This window comes from Helobdella robusta (genome assembly GCF_000326865.2).
Source record: "Helobdella robusta unplaced genomic scaffold HELROscaffold_65, whole genome shotgun sequence".
NCBI lineage: Eukaryota > Metazoa > Annelida > Clitellata > Rhynchobdellida > Glossiphoniidae > Helobdella > Helobdella robusta.
Window position 1 is genome coordinate 584888 of NW_008705364.1, and position 6387 is coordinate 591274.

Sequence of the window (6387 nt, forward strand, 5' to 3'; positions counted from 1 at the left end):
TTTTGTTGATGTAGTAGTAGTAGTAATAGTAGTAGTAGTAGTAGTAGTAGTAGTAGTAGTAGTAGTAGTAGTAGTAGTAGTAGTAGTAGTAGTAGTAGTAGTAGTAGTAGTTGATGTTGAGTTTGTAGTTGCTATTTTAAGAGGATTTATTATTTTCACTATTAAAGTGACGTAACCAATAAACAAGGCGAGTTAGGTTTCGCTTGTTAATAATAATTAGTCAGTTTTCTAGCAAATTGGGTGTGTGTTGGTATGTTTGTTTGTCTGTTTTCTATTTGTTTGTATGTGTGTGTGTGTTGTGTTGTGTGTGTGTTGTTTGTTTGTACGTGTTACATGTTTGCATTATTGACTAGCGTATGTATGTTATTGTTTCTGCCTATCTCTTGCTTCTTATGTTATGTATTTCTCTGTATTTCTTTGTATTTCTTTGTATTTTTTTGTTTTATTTACTTCTGTTTCTTTGTTTCGTTGTCTTTGTTTCTTTGTTTCTTTATTTTTGTCTTTGTTTTCTTCGTTGGAATGTATTCCAAAGCTGAACTCGTAAGTTCTTGAAGACATGCATTTGTTGTCTACATGCGGTCCTTTCTTCTTTATGTTTTGTTAATGTTGTTGTTGTTGCTGCTGCTGTTGTTGTTGTTGTTGATGATGTTGTTGTTGATGTTGCTGTTGATGCAGTTGTTGTTGATGACGTTGTTGTTGTTGTTTATTTAATAATATAAAACTTTCTGAAAGTATTCGGTTTTCGTTAACTATTTTATTCGTCGCAGTTTTGCTGGGAAAATATTTTAGCTTTGGCCAAACAAACAAACATGCACATACGCACTTACAAACTTACACACGCACACACGCACATAAAGACACACAAACACGTACATACATACAGACAGACAAACATACAGACACACACACATACGTACAGACAAACACACACACGCACATACAGAGAGACACACACACACACGCACTGGGTTTTTATTTTCAAATTAACATCTCAACACTAAACGCAACACTGGCCTACCAGCATCGGCTTTCCATAAATCTAATTTATTATCGCTCGCCAGAGATCAACCCTCCATGTTGTTGCCATAGAGAACAAAGACAGCGGAATGAAAGGCTCGGACCCAAAGAACATAGATAATAAAATATTTTATTAAATGATGTTTTTAAGCACACATACATCAAATTCCACACACTCACACACACACACACACACAAACAATCACCGACACGGACGTAAACAAACATACATATGAACACATAAACACATACATAGACATTAAAATATTAGCAAAACAAAGTAGAAAGTTTATTTAGAAATTTTTCTCAATTATCGCCTTGAACTGTTCTGAAGTGGTTTGAATGATTATTTTGTTTTGTTATTGCTACTATCATCATCACCATCAACAACAACGACGACATCATTATCATCAATAGCGACACTACACCACAGCAAACCACACCACACCATAGCAAACCACACTTCACGATAACCCTGCTACAATGTAACATTCTTTTTGACACTTCTGAAAGAACACATCCAAAACTGCAACAACTTTAGCAATTTAAGAGATGACTACTACTGCTACTACTACTACTACTACTACTACTACTACTACTACTACTACTACTACTACTACTTCTACTACAACTACTACTGCTACTACTACAACTGCTGCTGCTGCTTCGACTTAACCGTTACTACAGCCGTTACTACAACAGCCACAGTCAAAAAATTGGCGTAGTCGTAAAGCGAGTATTTTTTGCTTTTTTACGGCTTTCTCACGTTGGCTGCCTTTGGGGACACGCCTTCGGCTTTCCATACATGTACATACAAGCGTACATGAAAGCTCATTTGCATAATTTATGCAGGCACCTCCTACATTTTAAACTTTCATCTATGTTGGAAATTTTTTTTAGGATTTTCTGATGCTTTTTTTGTAGTTTTGGTTAATTTTATAATTTTTTTTTGTTGAGTTTGGGTGTGTGTGTGTGTATGTGTTGGTGCGTATGTGTTTGTGTGTGCGTGTGTCTGTGTGCGTGTGTGCGTATGTGTCTGTGTGTGTGCGTGTGGTTGTTTATTTATGATTGTTTTTATTTTCTCTCCACCCAATTTTTTTTTTTTTTGTTTTTTTTTGTTCCCGGAAAAAAAAGCTGGAACAACGCTGTTGCCTGTGAATTGATTGCCCTCCTTGTCGCGCTGGTAATGATCCTGATGGTGATGATGATGATGATGATGATGGTGGTGGTGGTGACGATGATGATGAGTGAAGATGGTGATGATGATGATGGTGAGGTAAAATTTTAAAAAACCATAAAAGTAGGCCTTTCTAGATTTTTCATTGGCAATTTGTGCAAATTAAACAAATGCATGCATGCGTGCATTCATAGTAGCACACAAAAAGACATACATACAAACAAACATACAAACAAACATACAAACAAACATACAAAGTTGCAGTGGAGTGAATAGATTTTTACTTAAAGTGAACGCTCACAAGCAGATGTGTGTGGTGTGTTGATACCATGTTTTTAATATTTAAACAGTATGTATGTGTGCATTTATGTATATGTTAGTGTGTGTGTATGTGTGTGTGTGCTTCTATGTATGCGTGTGTCTGTGTGTATGTTATGTATGTATTGAGGTGCTTCTGTATTTTGCACGTTTGCACCAAGGAACAGGTTCAACTATTATGTTTGTCTGTGTGTGTGTTTGTGTGTGTGTGTGTGTGTGTGTGTGTGAATGTATAGCTGTGTATGTATGTATGTATGTCTGTGTGTGTTTATGTGTGTACGCATGTATGTGTGTGTTTGTATGTGTGTACGCATGTATGTGTGTATGTATGTGTGTGTATGTATGTATGTATGTATTTATTTAATACATTCAATCAATCAAACAGTTGAAGCTACAGTCGTAAATAAATAATTAACTGATCGGATCGCTGACGATAATTACGAACTGCATTTATATTTTATTTCTAGGCGGAGAGAGAGAGAAACACAGAGAAAGAGGAGAGAGAGAGAGAGAGAAAGAGTGCTAGTAGGAAAACTCCGAGAAAACACGGAGAGAGAGAGAGAATGAGAGGAGTGAGAGAGTGAAATGAAGAGAGGGTGAATTTGCATGCTCAATTACAAATGTTCATTGACTCCGCTCAGATGTTTGCAGGCAGGTGCGTGTCTGATCAGATGTCAATCAAACTACACACACACACACACACACACACACACACACACACACACACACACACACACACACACATACATACACACACACATGCATGCACACACACATTCACACATACACGTGGATCATAGATAGCATCTTGTTGGACAGGCTTGTTTTTTTTCGCCTTGGTGTTTCAAGAGTAGTCGAGTTGTGGTTTTAATGTTATTTGTTGTTAAATTAATTAATTGTAATATGACAAATATTAGAGTTAAAAAAGAGAATGGGAATTTTCGGGAATTCGGGAGAAAATCTGGAATGAGAAAAAATGGAAAGGAACCCTAGTTATCAGTTCTTTAAGGTACTTCACAAGTTCGTTTTGTGGTCCAACTTTATTTTTAATTATTTGCTCTTGATTGATTCTCTCAATGTTTGTTATTAATTCGTGTGTGTAGATGATTTTCAAAAAGCTGTTAAGTTTGTTTTGTGATATTTTAGTCTGTCTTCAGGGTTTATAATAAAAGGGTCTGCGGTTAATTCAAAATTGTAGTTTTAATAGTTCATAGCTATTTATCATCGCTGTGCTTATTTCATTTCTAACGAAGAACAATGATGACTAACATTTTAATCACGACTATTTCTCTATAAATTAACCAATTATTAATTAATTATTGATTTTACACACTTGATGAAAAATAGAAGATCTGCTATTATTATTATTATTATTATTATTATCAGAGTGTACATGAAGCCACAGAACGGCAGATGATAATATATATTATTTTATTATCAATAAATGCCATGTTCCTAAGTGGGCAAAGCGTCGTTTTAATAAACTCTCTTTCTCCTTCTTTCTCTCTCTCTCTCCTTTTTTTATCGATTCTCTTCTTTTCTCTTTTTTTTCTCATTCTTTCGTTCACTCCACTAGACTTCTTCTCCGTTAACATTAATTTGTCATTCTTCATACTGATGGATTAAATGTACACTACGATAAATACACAAATAATAGTATTAATAATAATAATAACTAATATTATAAAGTATATGAATCGATTATATTTTGTCTGAGTTTGTTTTTAGAAAATCCGGAAAATGGTTTTTTTATCCTCCCACTATTTAGATCTTTTTCTTCCTCTTCCGCTGTTTAATGTTTTTTGTCCGTCTCGAAAATCTGAGAATGAAAAGATAATTATTTGCTATCGATAGAAATTTTTTATACCATCGTCATCATCACCGCCACAACCATCATCATAATCTTCGTCGCCACCATCATCATCATCATCGTCGTCGTCATCACAATCATCATCATCACCTTCATTTTTTCTTGAATGAGTTGACTCTTAGTTTGAGAATTTTCGGAATTGCGTTTGCTTTTATTATTATTCTCATTGTTATTATTATTATTATTCCTTCTTAAATTAACAGCCACTTGTGATGATGATGATGATGTTGTTGTTGTTGTTGTTGATGATGATGATGACGACGATGATAAATTAAATAATGGTTGAGACCATTTATTGACCATAGTCGCTACTGTTGTTGTTGCTGCTGCAGCTGATGATGATGATGATGCTGTTGTTGTTGTTGATGATGATGATGTTGTTGTTGATGATGATGATGATGATGTTGTTGATGATGATGATGTTGTTGTTGTTGATGATGATGACGTTGTTGTTGTTGTTTTCGATGCTGTTTGTTTGCTTTCGACATTATTTCTGTTAATATTTTTAGATTTAATGACCATATTTGGCGCTGATGTTGTTGTTGCTACAGCTGCTGATGAAAATTTTGTGGCCACTGCAGCTGCTGCAGCAGCTGATGATGACGTAGACTTTGCTGCTGATGACGTTGTAGCAATGCTCATTTGAATGTAGCCCATGTTGCCCTTTTGCTGGTTGTTCTCGTCAACCACCTTTCTAAATACTTTGGTCGACAAATCTTTGAATGAGTGAGTGGATGAATGAATGAGTGAATGAATGAATGAGTGAATGAATGAATGAATGAGTGAGTGAATGAATGTATGAATGAATGAATGAATGAATGAATGAACAAACGAACGAACGAATAAATGAATCTTAAAAGGATGAACAAATTTATGGCATTTATGAACTTTACTAATAACGATAACTAAGCTTATTTGCGATGATGACGAAAAGGATGATGATGATGATGATGATGGTGATGATAGAGGCGATGATGATGATGATGATCGTGATGATGATGATGATGATGACGTAAGAGATCATGTTAATGATTAAGACCTTTGTTATTTTCATACGTGTTAATCTCCTCGTATGTTGCAAAGTCGTCGGGCGCTGGCTGATAATAAAAATAATAATAATAATAATATAAATAATAATAATAACCATCATAATAATAACAATAATAATAATAATAACAATAATAATAATGCCGGTGGTGGTGCAGATGGCAACAAATGCGAATACGATTAGACTTAATTTCAAATCTTGACATTTTTCAATCATCTTCATAATCACCATCATCATCTTCACCAAAATTATCATCATCATCTCCACCATCATCATTATCATCATCATCACCTTCAATGGTTTCCTACATTCTATAGGGTCCATGTAACTACAGTCATTAATATTCATGAGCATGTTTGTGACGTCAGGCGTTACGGGGACGGGGCATTCGGGCAATGCTGGCCTCCTATTGGCTGAAACTTTAATTTATGAAAAGTAATTAGATCTCCTATTGACGAAATGTTTAAATTATGAATAGTAATTAGTTCTCCTGCGGGCTGAAACTTTAAATTATGAATAGTAATTAGATCTCCTATTGGCTGAATCTTTAAATCATGAATAGTAATTAGATGTGCATAATATTACTACTATTCAATAATAACCATAATTGGGATTGATTTCATCATAGAGGCCAAAGTCACCAGATGCCTGAAGATTGGGGTCAGAATAACGCTTCGTGATTGGCTGTTGAAAGTTTGATTGATTGGTCGATCTGCATTCTGATTGGCTGGTCAATTCCTGATACCACTTGTTCAGTTCGGCGTGGTTCGTAAACTGAGATTGAATTTTAAAACGAATGGATGAGAATTCGGTGAATACAAAGAGCAAAGAATAAATAGTGACGTCACAGACATCACACAACATTCACCTTCAAAAAAATTCTCATCGACTGCTGCTGCAGAACCAAAGAGAAGCCATCTTTGTTCGGCAGGAGAGTCATCGTACTTCCGGAAAGGG